Source organism: Triticum urartu, chromosome 6, assembly GCF_003073215.2.
Source record: "Triticum urartu cultivar G1812 chromosome 6, Tu2.1, whole genome shotgun sequence".
Lineage (NCBI taxonomy): Eukaryota > Viridiplantae > Streptophyta > Magnoliopsida > Poales > Poaceae > Triticum > Triticum urartu.
Window position 1 is genome coordinate 107,516,572 of NC_053027.1, and position 18,741 is coordinate 107,535,312.

Below are 18,741 nucleotides of genomic sequence, written 5' to 3' on the forward strand. Positions count from 1 at the left end.
CAACAAAAATACCAATAATATTTACTTTACTATCTTTATCAGATCTCACTTTTGCGAGTGACTGTGAAGGGATTGACAACTCCTTTATCGCATTGGTTGCAATTTTCTTGATTGTTTGTGCACGTACTAGGTGACTTGTGAGTTGTCTCCTACTAGATTGATACCTTGGTTCTCAAAAACTAAGGGAGATACTTACGCTACTTTGTTGCATCACCCTTTCCTCTTCAAGGGAAAACCAACGCATGCTCAAGAGGTAGCAAGATGGATTTCTGGCACCGTTGCTGGGGAGATCTACGCCAAGTCAAGACATACCAAGTACCAATCATAAACTCTTCTCCCTCGCATTACATTATTTGCCATTCACCTCTCATTTTCCTCTCTCCCACTTCTAAAACGATTTTTGAAAACCTTTGTCTTTTCTTCGCACTTCTCCCGTTCGTCTTTTTGTTTGCCTTGATGTCTTATTTGGCGCATTTGCTCATTTGGTTGGAATAATTGTGTATTTATTGCAAATCAGAGAACCTAAGATTTATGGATCCTCATCCGCTTGCCAATCTCTTTAAGAGATCCAATTATGATGAACCAATTGCTAGTGAGTTTTGTGCGCTAGATTATCTTTATGAAGTTTTGCTTGAAATTCGTGAATCTAAAAATTGTCATGAAGTACTTTATGAAGTGATTCATGATAGATCTTTGAATAAAAAGCATGATTGCAATGATGTTATTATAAATTCTATTAGTGTCAATTGTGCTAATAATATGCAAAACCCTAAGCTTGGGGATGCTAGTTTTGCTATGTCCACTACTTGTTGCAATGATCATGATTGGGGTGATTTTTCTTATGATCTTGAAAATTTATTTAAGCCCCATGATGAATATCAGATTGATAATAATGTTTGCAATAATATTGAAAGTGGGTTTGGAAGAGTGTCAACTTTAGATCCCACATATTTGGATAATGTTCAATCTTATGAAGTTTTTGATAAAAGTAGGTTCGGAGAGGTCATGACTTTATTTTATGACAATCCCACTATTTCGGAAGAGTGTCAACTTTGCATGCGTGTGGATCACGAAGAGAAAATTTCATGTGATAGTTATATTGTTGAATTTGATTATGATCCTACATGTAATTATTATGAGAGAGGAAAATATGGTTGTAGAAATTTTCATGTTACCAAATTACCTCTCGTTATGTTGAGATTGCTATTGTTCCTTTCTTCTTCACTGCATATGCTAGTTTTTGCTTGCCTTGATAATTGTTTGCTTATAAAATGCCTATGCATAGGAAGTATGTTAGACTTAGATGTGTTTGTCACATGCTTTATGATGCTCCTTTTGTGCTTCAATTCTTTTCTTTCATGTGAGAATCATTAAAATTATCAATGCCTAGCTAAAAGGCTTTAAAGAAAAGCGCTTGTTGGGAGATAACCCAATGTATTTCCTTTCTGTTTTTGAATAAATAATTCATATAGCTTCTGTTATGATTGTGTTTTTTATGTTTCAATTAGTGTTTGTGCCAAGTAAAGCCTTTAGGATCTTCTTGGGTGATTGTTGTTTGATCTTGCTGAAAAACAGAAAGTATGTGCTCACGAAAATAGTTTTCATTTTTACCAGAGAGCGATAAAATACCAATTTCAATTGCAAAAGGTCAATATACAAATTATTTAGGTTGTCCTAATTGTTCAAGAAATTTGGAGTTACAGAAGTATTAGAACTATCCAGATTGCTACAGACTGTTCTGTTTTTGACAGATTCTGTTTTTCGCGTGTTGTTTGCTTATTTTGATGCATCTATGGCTAGTATCGGGGGGTATGAACCATAGATAAGTTGGAATACATTAGGTTTAACACCAATATAAATAAATAACAAGTTCATTACAGTACCTTAAAGTGGTGGTTTATTTTCTTATACCAACAGAGCTCATGAGATTTTCTGTTGAAGTTTTGTGTTGTGAAGTTTTCAAGTTTTTGGGTAAAGATTTGATGGATTTTGGAATAAGGAGTGGCAAGAGCCTAAGCTTGGGGATGCCCAAGGCACCCCAAGGTAAAACTCAAGGACAACCAAAAGCCTAAGCTTGGGGATGCCTTCTGAGGCATCCCCTCTTTCGTCTTCGTCTATCGGTAACTTTACTTGAGGCTATATTTTTATTCATCACATGATATGTGTTTTGCTTGGAGCGTCTTGTAGGATTTGAGTCTTTGCTTTTTAGTTTACCACAATCATCCTTGTTGTACACACCTTTTGGGAGAGACACGCATGAATCGGAAATTATTAGAATACTCTATGTGCTTCACTTATATCTTTTGAGCTAGATAATTTTGCTCTAGTGCTTCACTTATATCTTTTTAGAGAACGGTGGTGGTTTTATTTTATAGAAATTATTGATCTCTAATGCTTCACTTATATTATTTTGAGAGTCCTTTAGAACAACATGGTAATTTTATTTGGCTATAAAATTAGTCCTAATATGATGGGCATCCAAGATGGGTATTATAAAAACTTTCATATAAAGTGCATTGAATACTATGAGAAGTTTGATTCCTTATGATTGTTTTGAGATAAGAAGATGGCGATATTAGAGTCATGCTAGTTGAGTAGTTGTGAATTTTAGAGATACTTGTGTTAAAGTTTGTGATTCCCGTAGCATGCACATATGGTGAACCGTTATGTGATGAAGTTGGAGCATGATTTATTTTTTGATTGTCTTCCTTATGAGTGGCGGTCGGGGACGAGAGATGGTATTTTCCTACCAATCTATTCCCCTAGGAGCATGTGCGTAGTACTTCGTTTCAATAACTAATATATTTTTGCAATAAGTATGTGAGTTCTTTATGATTAATGTTGAGTCCATGGATTATACGCACTCTCACCCTTCCACCATTGCTAGCCTCTCTAGTACCGCGCAACTTTCACCAGTACCATAAACCCACCATTTACCTTCCTCAAAACAGCCACCATACCTACCTATTATGGCATTTCCATAGCCATTCCGAGATATATCGCCATGCAACTTTCCACCGTTCCGTTTACTATGACACGCTCCATCTTTGTCATATTGCCTTGCATGATCATGTAGTTGACATAGTATTTCTGGCAAAGCCACTGTCGTGGAATTGTCACGGCAGATGTCCTAGAGAAAGGACTTAGTCATGGAGCCATCGCGACGGGTTAGCTTGAAGGGGTTAAAGCGGACACAGGGACGCAAGAGAATTTATACTAGTTCGGCCCCTTCGATGAAGGTAAAAGCCTACGTCTAGTTGTGATGGAATTGATGGGGTTTCGATGACTAGGGAGCAAACAAGCTTCGCCTATGTCTCGAGTTGTTGTCTGTTGTCCTTGAACCGCCACCGGGTCGTCCCCTTATATACACGGGTGACTCCCGTCGGCTTACAGAGTCCCAATACCGGCTCATAGATGTGTCCGGTTTGGTCTCTACTTGTTCCTAACTTACAATACAAGTTAACTACTAATGCTGGTTTACGGCTACAGGCCTTGAACCGACCATGGGCCTTGAGCCCTCGTCTGTCTTCTTGGGCTTTAACATACTTAACTACTGACGAAGTTAACCCGGCCCAGATAGGCCGGTTTACGCCTAGTAGTAATATCCCCAACATTGGGCCCCAGATTGATTTGAACGGGTTCATGTCAATCCCTTAACAAAAGCTTCATCTTCAACATCTTCTCATAAATTGGTAAACTGCCATGATGTCATCTTCTCTGATTGCTGTAAACCGGAGTGACGTCACATGTCATAATGAAGCTATCCATTATGCTTCTTTGTTTAATAGATCTGCGGAAATCGAGGCGACAGCTCCGTTTCGTGGCCCCTTGATTGTCGCGCCTGACACATGTTCTTTTGCCTTATAAATAGGACCGAAGGGTCATTTCTTTTCTCCCCTTCGTGCCTTCTTCGTCTTCCTCGCGTCGCCAGCCTCGGAGCTCCGTCGCCGCCGTCGACCTCTGCCTCAACCTTGGCCGCTGCATCAACCTGAGCGCACCAGACCATCGCGGCAACCTTTCGCGTCTTCCTTAGCTCCGGTAAATCTTCTATCCTTTCCCCCGCAGATCTAACCTAGGGTTTCACAGTTCTTCAGTGTTCATCATCTGCCTCTTGCTCATACGATAGATCTTTAGATGGCTCCGCAAATCTTTATTCTGTGCAATGGTAGCTGTTTACCCTTCGCCTTCACTTACACATCTCAAAACCATAGATCTGTATATACGTCTTGTTTATTGATTCGGTACTGCTCCTTTTGGACCTCTGAATATTTATCTTTTTTCTAAACTTGCTTCAGATCCATCGCTGTAGAGAAATCTTACGAAATCTTTTTCTATAAACTTACTCATCTGCTTCAATGCTTAAACTCGGCGGTTTAACCTTGTAGAAAAAAATTGCCAAACCGGTATATACCATTAGTCCCCTTGTTGAACCGCCAGATGTTGTTGCTTCATAAAACTCCGGTTCAGATAAATCTGTCTCCGGTTTAACATTGCACATACCAATGTACCTTGATCAAATGCATTTTTGAACCGGGATCTTCTACCTTGTAGATTCCATCATGGCCAAGCAAGTATATGAATGCAATTGGGTTCCTTCTCGCGTCACAGAGGCTCAGCTGGACGATCTAGTTCTGATCGGGGCTTTAGGCAGCAAAGATACCATCCATTGGAGGGCTCCTGGCAAAGAATGCCCTCCCACTCCTCAAGAAGGAGAAGTTGTTGTTTTCCTAGATCACTTAGCTCGGGGCTTTAAGCCACCCGGTTCTAAATTTTACCGAGATGTTTTGGCCGATTTCCAACTCCATCCACAAGATACTGGCCCCAATTCTGTTACAAATATGTGTCACTTCCAAGTGCTCTGAGAAGCGTTCTTTCAAGAGGAGCCCACAGTGGAATTGTTCCGAGACCTTTTCCATCTAAACCGCCGTACTGAGTTTACTGACGGCTCCAATACGGAGTTGGGTGGCGTGGCGATCCAGAAAAGGAAAGAGGTCACATACCCTCATGCCAAACTGCACAGTCACCCCAAAGAGTGGAATCAGACATGGTTCTACTGCAAAGACACCTCCCCTGCTGGTGAGAATCCCTTGCCCGGCTTTCGTCCGGAGCGGCTTAGCAATACACACCCTTTTCCGCAAAGATTGACTGCCCAGGAGAGAAGCAAATATGCTCCTCAACTATCGAAGCTCAGAGCCTTTATGGCCAACGGTTTAACAGGGGTTGACCTCGCTCGCTGTTGGATATCATGGAACATACTGCCCCTTAGTCAGCGCTCCGGTTTGATGTGCGAGTATACCGGCAGTGTTGATGACCCACTGCGACATTCCAAAATCCAGCTCACCGATGAAGAAATCACAGAAGCTGTGAATAAGATGCTGAATGAACCGGAACATATCTATGCTAAAAACGGCCTGCTTCCCTTCTGTGCCACCAACAAACCGCCAGCTGTAAGACCTTGATTTTTCCTTTTGCTGAATCTGTTATTGATATATCTGGTCATTGTTTAATATCAGTGTTTGTGTAATCAGGGCAATGATCCGTTTTGGAGCAAGAAATTGCCGCAGGAGAAACTGGAAAAACCAGACAAACCGGAAAGAGCAACCCGGCAAAAGACTAAGGCTGTAAAGAAGACTGCCCATAGGAAAAGAACCACTGCATCTTCTAATCCGGCCCCTGATGATGATGTGGATAATCCGGACCTTGAGGTAGAGCTTGACTCACTTGGCTTATTTTTCATGCGTCTTATTGATGATGATATTTGTTAGGATGATGCCGAAGCCAGCCCCGCTGATGCTGCAGAGGTAATTATTCTCTCTTCCGATTCAGAACCTTTGCCTTCGCTAAAAATCCGTCAGGCAAACCAGAAAGTTAAATTTTCTCATCCTCTTGCTTATTTGGATCCCAAATTTCTTATGAAGACCCAACAGCACGAAGCTCGTTGCACAACCCGGCACAGCGGCCAGGTAGTTACCTCCGCCGGTTTACCGAACAGTCCGGTTCGGAAACGCCGTTCAGAGGTCTCTAATTTGCTTGTCAGTGATTGTCCTAAAGCGGGTTGCTTTCGTCAACCTCTTAATCCATCTGACTCTGATTACCAGGTTACTTCCCACTCATCTTCTGGCGAGTCATCGGCTACTCAGCTGCCACCGCTCAAAATGGTGCTTGGGTAAGCTATACTTATTATGATACTTGCAGCACATCGCCTTAGAACATATGCTGTATTTGATTTTTTATTCTTTTCAGGGCCAAACCTAGGCCAAGCAAGAAGGCCCGCCTGGACAAAGCGGCCGAAGAAGATGCCGTTCTTGAGCCAGGCAAGACACCCGATCTTGAAGCGGCTATTCCTGAGGGTATACCCAACGATCCACCGCAGCCAGACGACGATCTTATTGCTGAAGAAAGACCTACTGATGCCTCAGGTCCTGTCAATCAGCCCACGGGCTCCATCCGGATTGAGAGATCCACCGGTCCAGCAAAACCTACTGACAAGCCAACAGCCCCAATGCAAACCGGCGATACTCAGGAGGACGAGGTTGTCATTATTGGCACTGGCCATACCGAGCCAAGCAATCCTGTTGCTTTGTCCAAACATTCTGCCAAGGAAGAATTTGCTACCTTTGGTAAAGGCAAGTGGAATGCTGATCTGGCAACTTACGCTGCTCTGAACGCCCAAGATATCCATTCCGGCTACCTGAACCGGCTGTATACCAGCCGTGACTATGAAGCCAGTCTGGTTAATATGATGAAGGACAAATACGAGGTAACTTCCATATGCTCTTTCCTGCCTGTACGCTTCAACACTTGCTGACTCTCCTAGCCCCCAAGGGCCGGTTTGTAATCTTCTTTCAAACCGGGACTTACTAACATAAATCTTAATACTTTGAAATTCGCCGATGTAGCCCCCAAGGGCCGGTTCAACTTAGCGTAGTTAAACCGGTACTTTAAGTAATTGAGATTGCCGCATCAGAATATATATATGAGCAAATAGCCATTAGCCCCCAAGTGCCAAGTTGAATACTGGTATTGATCTTGGGACTTTGTAAGCAATTGAAAGATGAAGATTGAATATGCATTAGCCCCCAAGTGCTAAGTGCATAACTTGTTATGTGGTTGGTACTTCAATCCTTGTACCGTTTTGTTGATGCATATAACTGTCTGCATGCAGGCGGAGCTGAAAACGAAAGAAAGCCAAGTCGCCGATCTCCAAGAAAACCTGAAAACCCAACAAGCTGAAACCTCCAAAGCAAAAGAGGAATTAACCAACGCTTTAAGCGCCATGGAACAGCTTAAGGAGAGCTTCAAAAAGAAGCGGGCAGATTGGGCCACTGAAAAGTCCGCTTTAATCAAACGAGCAGAGGATGCCGAGGCTGCACTAAAACCAGTGGCGGATGAACTGACCAGCATAAAGCGGCACGTGCATGCCATGACTACTGCTATCTTTGGTAAGTCAGTTTGACGTCTGAATTGGCTCTACCTTCTTACAGAGTTGCCGGTTTATTAACCCTTTATGGTATTTCAGGGACACGCATTGGTCACTTGGGGTCAGATGTGCGGAAGAAACTGAAAGCCACCTGTACATTGGTTGAACAATTGTATAGTGGTGCCCAGCGGATCATCTGTACCGCATCCCATAACAAACCGGCGCCCACTTTGATTCAAGACACTCTGATGAAACTATCGGTGCTTCCTGCCCAGGTTGAAGAGCTGAAGAAATCTGCTGCTCGAACCGGTGCGATCAATGCCTTAATCCGGGCAAAAGCCTGGGTGCCGGATTTTGATCCTATTGAAGCGGCTCAGGGCTATCCCAGCTTGAAGGAAGGCGGGTCAGAATTTGGTGAAGCGGATCTGCGAGCAATAAACCGGGAGGTACGTCCGCTAGCTTGTCAATTGGCTGAAGAAGCAGACTTGTCTCATTATCAAGCCCAATATGACAATTAGAACAAGCGAATAGCTGCACCAATCCATGAATCAGAAAATCTGATCCCTCCAATCCGTAAGCATACTTACGCTCCCGATATTGACCCGTCATTGCTGATCCATGATGAAGCTGTTTTTCAAGCATTAATGGGAATCGACTGGACAACTGTTGATTTCCAGCCACTGGGTAGAGAAACGGAGGCTGAAGCGGCGCAGGATGACCCACAACCATCAGGCCAGGCTTGTGACCAAGCTTGAACCGGAAGCCGGTTTTAAAACTGCCTCTCCTTTGCAAAAAACAATGATATTATTATGGGCACTGTGTTGCCTTGTAATAGGCTAGCTGATACTTTGATGTTGATATGCCTTCGTGCATGATTTGTTCTTCCTATGGTGATGAATTTTCCAAAGCACTTTCTGCAATAAGAAACTCTTCAAGTGCCACCGCGGTTGTACCGTCAGGCGGAATATGATGTCTGCATATATGAAGTCAAAACATCCAAAAAAAAATTAAGTATATAACCAAAATTTTGAGATACATAATACCTGCCATCATTGAGCATGAAGTTGGCTTGGCCAATCTTGAAGCGGAATTTTGCAAACCCACATTGTTGGAGGAGATAACAGCTCCTGTATATATATGACGCTGGTTTACCATGTAAACCGTGCCAGGTTATAATAAACACCATGTTACTCCATAAGAGGATGTTAACAACAAGGATCAAACCGGGCAAATAGTCTCCGGATTGACGTGAACTGTGTTCCGTCAATGAATTGGTTGAAAACTTTGTCGGTTTAAAAAGAACGCAATAAAAAAGAAAAAAGTATCTTGCAAAGAAAAGTGCGAAGCAAAAGCAATGAGAAGACAGTTTGCAAAAAAGGTTTATTTGAGCTGATCAAATGGCGTTACCATGGCCGAACATGACCAAGCTCCCGTTAGGTGTAACTATGGTTCTAGTCAGCCAGGTCCCCAAATGAAATCGTGGCATTTATGCCGACCAAGTGGCATGGCGATGGTTCGGGTTCGACCAAGCCCCCAAGTGATTCTATGGCCTTAGGCCGATCAAGAGGCATGAGTCGTTCAGACGTGACCAAGTCCCCAAGTGATCTGGTGGCTCTCGCCTATCAAGAGGTATGGTATTGGTTCATACACGACCAATCCTCCAAGTGATATCACACGATGCTTTTAGCAAAGTGAACTCAAGGGGTAAACCGGAAGCCGCTTTAGAACAACTTCGTGTAACCACACATGATGTAAAAGAACAGATACCCCGCTTTAGCTGAGGTTCTGGTTTATTATAGTTAATCATAATATATACATCGTTGTAATATGTACATAAGTAGAACCAATGGCTCAGGTATAATAAGGCCGAAGATGAGCTATGTTCCACAGCCTATTGGTTTCCTCCTCTGATGTACGTGAGTCCTTATGCTCTCGAATATCGATTAGATAATATGACCCGTTGTGCAGATTCTTGCTGACCACGAAAGGCCCCTCCCAGGGTGGGGATAACTTATGCATATCAGTCTGATCTTGGATGAGCCGAAGCACCAAATCTCCTTCCTGGAAGGTTCTGGTTCTGACTCGGCGACTGTGATAACGACGAAGATCCTGTTGGTAAATCGCCGATCGGGCGGCTGCTATGTCACGCTCTTCATCCAACCGGTCCAAAGCATCTTGCCATGCCGTTTCGTTGTCCGCTTCAATATAAGCCGTCACACGAGGTGAATCATGACGGATATCACTGGGGAGAACCGCCTCCGCTCCATAAACCATGAAGAACGGTGTGTATCCTGTTGACCTGTTGGGTGTTGTATTGATGCTCCATAACACAGATGGTAATTCTTCTACCCAACAACCCAGCGTTCTCTGCAAAGGAACCATGAGTCGGGGCTTGATGCCTCTCAAGATCTCTTGATTAGCTCTTTCTGCTTGACCATTGGACTGTGGGTGTGCCACCGATGAAACATCGAGCTGGATGTGCTCTCGTTCGCAGAACTCCTTCATGGCACCTTTGGACAAATTGGTACCATTATCTGTGATGATACTGTGTGGAAAGCCAAACCGGAAAATCACTTTTTTAATGAACTGAACCGCCGTGGCCGCATCACACTTGCTAACAGGTTCTGCCTCCACCCACTTTGTAAACTTGTCAACCGCCACCAGGAGGTGGGTCTTCTTATCTTTGGACCTTTTAAAAGGCCCAACCATATCCAGCCCCCAAGTCGCAAACGGCCAAGTAATTGGAATCATTCTCAATTCTTGAGCTGGTACATGAGCACGTCTTGAGAACTTTTGGCAACCATCACATCGTCTGACCAGATCCTCTGCATCAGCATGAGCAGTTAACCAATAGAAACCATGGCGAAACGCTTTAGCCACCAGAGATTTTGAACCGGCGTGGTGACCACAATCTCCTGCGTGGATCTCACGCAAAATTTCGCGGCCTTCTTCAGGAGACACACAACATTGAAATGCTCCTGACATACTGCAATGATGCAACTCGCCGTTGATAATAGTCATGGACTTGGATCGCCGGATTATCTGTCTGGCCAGAGTCTCATCCTCTGGTAACTCGCCCCGGTTCTTGTACGCCAGGTAGGGAAGCGTCCAATCTGGAATAACATGAAGAGCTTCCACCAATTGAGCTTCCGGATCAGGAATAGCCAAATCCGCTTCACCAGGGATCTTGACCAACGGGTTGTGCAGCACATCCAGAAAAACATTGGGCGGAACCGGTTTGCGCTGAGAGCCCAGCCGGCTTAAAGCGTCTGCCGCTTCATTTTTCTGCCGGTCCACGTGGTCCACCTGATAGCCTTTGAAATGACCTGCAACAATATCCACCTCACGACGATATGCTGCCATGAGTGGATCCTTGGAATCCCAAGTGCCAGACACTTGCTGAGCCACGAGGTCCGAGTCACCGAAGCACTTAACTTGACCTAGATTCATCTCCTTAGCCATCCGGAGACCATGGAGCAAGGCTTCATACTCAGCTGCATTGTTAGTACAAGGGAACATTAAGCGGAGAACATAACAAAACTTATCACCTCGTGGGGAAGTTAATACGACTCCAGCCCCCGAGCCTTCCAATTGCCTGGATCCGTCAAAATGGATGGTCCAATATGTGTGATCCGACTTTTCTTCAGGTGCTTGCATTTCCGTCCAATCATTGATAAAATCAACCAGTGCTTGAGACTTAATCGCCGTCCGAGGCACATACTTCAAATCGTGCGGCCCAAGCTCTATAGCCCACTTGGCAATCCGGCCAGTTGCTTCCTGGTTCTGGATGATATCCCCCAAAGGAGCAGAACTGACCACCGTAATTGGATGCCCTTGGAAGTATTGTTTAAGCTTCCGGCTTGCCATAAAAACTCCATACACCAGCTTCTACCAATGCGGATACCTTTGCTTGGACTCAATGAGCACCTCGCTGATATAATAGACCGGACGCTGAACCGGATGCTCCTTACCTGCCTCCTTTCACTCCACCACAATAGCCACGCTGACCGCCCGAGCATTAGCAGCAACATATAGCAGTAACGGCTCCTTGTCAATGGGAGCGGTGAGCACAGGCGGATTGGCCAATTGCCGCTTTAAGTCCTCAAATGCTTCATCAGCGGCAGAACTCCAGACAAACTGATCCGTCTTCTTCAACATCTGATACAAAGGGATTGCCTTCTCACCAAGACGACTGATAAACCGGCTTAACGCGGCAATCCGTCCTGCCAGGCGTTGAACATCATTGATACACTTTGGTTTAGCCAGGGAGGTGATGGCTGTGATCTTCTCCGGATTAGCCTCAATTCCCCTATTGGACACCAGGAAGCCTAATAACTTGCCCGCCGGTACACCAAAGACGCATTTGTCCGGATTAAGCATCATCTTGTATGTCCTCAGGTTATCAAAGGTTTCCTTTAAATCACCAATCAGAGTCTCCTTCTCCCTGGATTTAACCACGATATCATCCACGTACGCGTGTACATTACGGCCAATCTGTTTGTGTAGACAATTTTGCACACAACGTTGATAAGTTGCCTGGGTACTCTTGAGCCCAAAGGGCATAGACACATAGCAGAAGGCTCCAAAGGGAGTTATGAATGCCGTTTTATCCTGGTCCTTAACTGCCATTTTGATCTGATGATAGCCAGAATATGCATCCAAAAAACTTAAATGCTCACAACCCGCCGTAGCATCAATAATTTGATTAATATGGGGGAGAGCAAAAGGATCTGCTGGACAAGCTTTATTAAGATCTGTGTAATCCACACACATGCGCCAGGTGTCGTTTTTCTTAAGGACCAGCACCGGATTGGCAAGCCACTCAGGGTGAAAAACTTCAACAATAAAACCAGCTGCTAAGAGCCTGGCTACCTCTTCTCCAATTGCCTTGCGTCTTTCTTCGTTAAACCGGCGGAGGAACTGTTTCACCGGTTTGTATTTAGGATCCACATTAAGGGTGTGCTCAGCGAGTTGCCTCGGTACACCTGGCATGTCAGAGGGCTTCCATGCAAAAATGTCCCGATTCTCACGGATGAACTCGATGAGCGCGCTTTCCTATTTCGGATCCAAATTAGCACTGATGTTGAAATGCTTGGACGAATCGCCAGGTACAAAGTCAACAAGCTTAGTTTCTGCTGCCGATTTGAACTTCAGGGCCAGATCATGCTTCGTAGTTGGCTTCTTTAATGGAGTGATGTCTGCCGGATCACCATTGTCCTTATAATACTTCAGCTCCTCGGTGGCACAAACCGACTCTGCATAGGCCGCATCACCTTCCTCGCACTCCAAAGCGATTTTGCAGCTTCCGTGAACCATTATTGTCCCCTTGTGACCCGACATCTTGAGCTGCAAATACACATAACAGGGCCGTGCCATAAACTTGGCGTAGGCCGGTCGCCCAAATAGGGCGTGATACGGACTTTGGATTTTCACCACTTCAAACATCAATGTCTCCGACCTGGAATCATGATCATCCCCAAAGGCCACTTCCAGAGCTATCTTACTAATAGGATATGCTGACCTGCTAGGTACTACACCGTGGAACACCGTATTAGACGGTTTAAGATTTTTATCTGTCAATCCCATACGATGGAAGGTCTCATAGTACAAGATATTAATGCTGCTACCTCCATCCATGAGCACCTTGGTGAACTTATAACCTCCCACCTAAGGCGCCACCACCAGAGCCAACTAACCCAGATTATCGACCTGGGGAGGGTGATCCTCTCTGCTCCATATGATTGGCTGTTCAGACCAACGTAGATAACGGGGTATGGCCGGTTCAACAGAGTTGACCACGCGCCTCTGAACCTTCCGGTCTCGCTTGTCCAAGCTAGTGGTGAAGACATGGTACTGCCCACTACTCAACTGCTTTGGGTTGCTCTGGTAACCTGACTGTTGCTACTGTTGGTTGTAACCACCCTGGTTGTTCTGACTAGTTTGACCATTATGTCCACCCGGATTTCCATTAAATCCTGAACCGGAACTTCCTCCACCGTAACTCGGCCCGGATCTTGAGCCACCGCCAGATTCGTGATCATACCGGAAATTATTAGAATTCTTGAACTCCTGCATAATAAAGCAATCGTTCCAAAGGTGGTTTGCTGGCGACTCCTTCGTCCCATGTCTTGGACAGGGCTGGCTTAGCAGATAATTTAGGCGGTCTGGGTTAGGGTTGGATGCCCCATTACGATTTTTCGGTTTACCCCTGCGTCGCTGGCCATTGTCCTGTGCGTTAGTATTAGCCACAAAGTCCATGTTACCATCCACTTTACGCTTGCCTCCACCACCATTGCCTGCCCAGTGATGCTGCTGTCCTTTGGAGTTGCTGTTCCTCTTTCCCTTCCCTGTCTTGTCATCATCAGATTCGGGATCCTTGGTACTATCAGAATCAGCATATTTCACCAAAGCGGCCATGAGGATCCCCATGTCAGTGCAATGACGCTTCATCTGTCCCAACTTCAGCTTTAGGGGCCCAAACCGGCAGTTGCCTTCTAGGGTTAACACTGCGGTGTCAGCGTTGATGCGGTCTGATGAGTGCAACACTTGTGAAACCCGGCGCACCCAATGAGTCGTTGACTCTCCTTCCTCCTGGACGCATGCAGCTAAGTCCACTATCGACATAGGCTGTTTACATGTATCCTTGAAATTGCTGATAAACCGGACTCGTAATTGGGCCCATGAACTGATAGAATTAGCCGGCAAGCTTTTTAACCAAGTACGGGCCGTTCCTTCAAGCATCATGGTGAAGTATTTCGCACACACCGCGTCATCCACATCAAGCATCTCCATGGCCATCTCATAGCTCTCCACCCATGTCTCCAGAGGCTGACCCGCCGTGTAATTTGGTACCTTGCGCGGGCCCTTGAAATCCTTGGGCAGGCGCACATTGCGTAAAGCGGGGATAAGGCAAGGCACCCCCAAAGAACTAGAAGTAACACCAGGTTCGATCGAGATGGTTGGACGAACCGGCGTGAGCTGCCGAGCCTGATGCTGTGTGGCTAACTCGGCCTCCCCGCGCGCTCGGGCCCGGTTCACCACTTCCTGAGCGTTGTCAGCACCACCCGTCGGGTTGTTGCCACGGGGTGCTCCACGTCGTTCGTTACTCGACACTGCCGGTTCATCCATATGTCTTCTATAGCTCCGGCTTGGACGGGGGGTCGAGTGGATCCGGTCGCGGCTGTACGAGTATGCTTCCTGTTGGACCAAAGCTGTCCTCAGAAGCTCCTTGACCCGTCGCGTCTCTACTGCCTACGGCGAATCACCTTCAATTGGAATGGCCTCCAGCAGTGCAGTAGCGGCAACGAGATTGTCCATCGGGTTGGAGTAGTGACCCGGAGGTGTTAAAACAGCCTGAGGTGTAACGGTGTTTTGACGAGGCGGGTCCATCTGACGAGGCTGAACCGGTGCCCCGGTCCCGGGAGCTTCATCCCGGTTTCCCTCCAGCGGATTGCCGGTTCCTACTCCTGGAGTGTTGAAAAGGTCTCTGGCCTCAAAAACCGGAGGCAAACGGGATCGGTACTTCCTCCTCATGACTTCCTGTGACGCACTCTGGTCCAACATGAGCCTGTAGGCTTGTGCGTCTAAAGCGGCCCGCTCCGTGGCCATCCTGGTGTCCTCAGCTGCCAGACCTGCCTTGGCCTGGGTGATCTGTTCCTTCACTTTTGCAATCTCGGCGTTGTGAATGCCCTGATCCGCCGGATTAGCCTCCGCCATTAGCACAGCCAATGCATCAAACAGCTCTGATAGAACTTGAGCCGGCGGGCGCACAGGGCCTCCTGCCCCGGCAGCCGTCGCTGCTGCTAAACCGGAGGTTGTTGCCGCAGCGGTCAAATAATGAAGCACTGCTTGTGTGCCAGTCATGAATATTCCAACCCGGTTGGGCAGATCAGAGGGGTTTGGAATACTGTCGCCATCGGAACAGCCCCCAATCCGGCCGTCTTGTAGCTGATAAAGAGATTCGGTTTCTCCGGTCGATGACTCGTCATCAGAATAAACGACGGTATCGCCGCGAGATTCCGATCCATCCTCATAACTTCCTCCATGGATGACTCCCACGAAGGCACGCTTCATGGCCGGTTTAACTCGGGCGGATCACGCACGCTGAGCCGTCTTGACGAGGTCGGTGTAGATGTCCGTCTCAGGGCCGGGTTCACCGATCTTGCCAATGAAAACGTGAATGCCTCCAAAGGGGACCCGGTAACCGTATTCAATTGAGCCGGCCTCGGGGCCCCAGCCTGCATCGTCGATGTAGAACTTGCCGCGACGACTCTTAGTCATCCGGCCTACAGCGTAGCCCTCGAGTCCTTCAAAGCGGCCCTGCAAGAACCGGAAACCATCGTTCATAATTTTTCATACATGTCACTCTTGAATCATTGCACATCTCGGTACACCATCGGAGGCATTCACATAGAGTCATATTTTGTTCTAAGTATCGATTTGTAATTCTTGAGTTGTAAGTATATAAAGGTGTGATGATCATCATTATTAGAGCATTGTCCCAGTGAGGAAAGGATGATGGAGACTATGATTCCCCCACAAGTCAGGATGAGACTCCGGGCGGAAAAAAAGAGGCCATAAAAAAGAGAAAATGCCCAAATAAAGAAATGATGAGAGAAAAAGAGAGAAGGGACAATGCTACTATCCTTTTTCCACACTTGTGCTTCAAAGTAGCACCATGATCTTCATGATAGAGAGTCTCTTATTTTGTCACTTTCATATACTAGTGGGGATTTTTCATTATAGAACTTGGCTTGTATATTCCAATGATGGGCTTCCTCAAAATGCCCTAGGTCTTCGTGAGCAAGCAAGTTGGATGCACACCCACTTAGTTTCTTTCTGAGCTTTCATACACTTATAACTCTAGTGCATCCATTGCATGGCAATCCCTACTCACTCACATTGATATCTATTGATGGGCATCTCCATAGCTCGTTGATATGCCTAGTTGATGTGAGACTATCTTCTCCATTTTGTCTTCTCCACAACCACCATTCTATTCCACCTATACTGCTATGTCCATGGCTCACACTCATGTATTGCGTGAAGATTGAAAAAGTTTGAGAACATCAAAAGTATGAAACAATTGCTTGGCTCGTCATCGAGGTGGTGCATGATTTAAATATTTTGTGTGATGAAGATAGAGCATAGCCAGACTATATGATTTTGTAGGGATAGCTTTCGTTGGCCATGTTATTTTGAGAAGACATGATTACTTTGTTAGTATGCTTGAAGTATTATTATTTTTATGTCAATATTAAAATTTTGTTTTGAATCTTTCAGATCTGAACAATCATGCCACAATAAAGAGAATTACATTGATAATTATGTTAGGTAGCATTTGAAGGAAATATGCCCTAGAGGCAATAATAAAGTTATTATTTATTTCCTCGTATCATGATAAATGTTTATTATTCAGGCTAGAATTGTATTAAACCAGAAACATAATACATGTGTGAATACATAGACAAACATAGTGTCACTAGTATGCCTCTACTTGACTAGCTCATTAATCAAAGATGGTTGAGTTTCCTAACCATAGACATGAGTTTTCATTTGATAAACGGGATCAAATCATTAGGAGAATTGTGTGTTTGACTTGACCCATTTCGTTAGTTTAGCACTTGATCATTTTAGTTTACTCCTATTGCTTTCTTCATGACTTATACATGTTCCTATGACTATGAGATTATGAAACTCCCGATTACCGGAGGAACACTTTGTGTGCTACCAAACGTCACAACGTAACCGGGTGATTATAAAGGTGCTCTACATGTGTCTCCAATGGTGTTCGTGGAGTTGGCATAGATCAAGAATAGGATTTTTCACTCCGATTGTCAGAGAGGTTTCTCTGGGCCCTCTCGGTAATGCACATCACTATAAGCCTTGCAAGCAATGTGACTAATGAGTTAGTTACGGGATGATGCACTACAGAATGAGTAAAGAGACTTGCCGGTAACGAGATTGAACTAGGTATTGAGATACCGATGATCGAATCTCAGGCAAGTAACATACCGATGACAAAGGGAACAACGTATGTTGTTATGCGGTTTGACCGATAAAGATCTTCATAGAATATGTAGGAACCAATATGAGCATCCAGGTTCCGCTATTGGTTATTGACCGGATACGTGTCTCGGTCATGTCTACATAGTTCTCGAACCCGTAGGGTCCACACGCTTAAAGTTCTATGACGATCGGTATTATGAGTTTATATGTTTTGATGTACTGAAGGTGGTTCGGAGTCTCGGATATGATCACAGACATGACGATGAGTCTCAAAATGGTCGAGACATAGAGATTGATATATTGGAAGCCTACATTTGGACATCAGAAGAGTTCCGGGTGAAATCGGGATTTTACGGGAGTGCCGGAGGGGTTACCGGAACCCCCCGGGGGTTAATGGGCCTTGTTGGGCCCTAGTGGAGAGAGAGGGGCCGGCCAGGGCCGGCCGCGCGCCCCCTCCCCTCTGGTCCGAATTAGACTAGGAAGGGGGGCGGCGCCCCCCTTTCCTTCTCCTTCTCCCCCTTCCTTTCCCCTCCTAGTAGGAGTAAGAAAGAGGGGAGTCCTACTCCTACTAGGAGGAGGAGTCCTCCTCCTGGCGCCCTACAGAGCCGGCCGGACTCCCCCCTTGCTCCTTTATATACGGGGGCAGGGGCACCCTAGGGTACACAAGTTGATCATTGATCTCTCCCAGCCGTGTGCGGTGCCCCCTCCACCATAATCCACCTCGGTCATACTGTAGCGGTGCTTAGGCGAAGCCCTGCCACGATAGCTTCATCAACATCGTCACCACGCCATCGTGCTGACGAAACTCTCCTCGAGCTCTACTGGATCGTGAGTTCGCGGAATGTCACCGAGCCGAACCTGTGCTGAACGCGGAGGTGTCGTACATTCGGTACCGAGGATCGGTCGATCGTGAAGACGTACGACTACATCAACGGCGTTGTCATAACGCTTCCGCTTAACGGTCTACGATGGTACGTGGACGACTCTCCCCTCTCGTTGATATGCATCACCATGATCTTGCGTGTGCGTAGGAAAATTTTGAAATTACTACGTTCCCCAACAGTGGCATCCGAGCCAGGTTTATGCGTAGATGTTATATGCACGAGTAGAACACAAGTGAGTTGTGGGAGATACAAGTCATACTGCTTACCAGCATGTCATACTTTGGTTCGGCGGTATTGTTGGATGAAGTGGCCCGGACCGACATTACGCGTACGCTTACGCGAGACTGGTTCTACCGACGTGCTTTGCACACAGGTGGCTGGCGGGTGTCAGTTTCTCCAACTTTAGTTGAACCGAGTGTGGCTATGCCC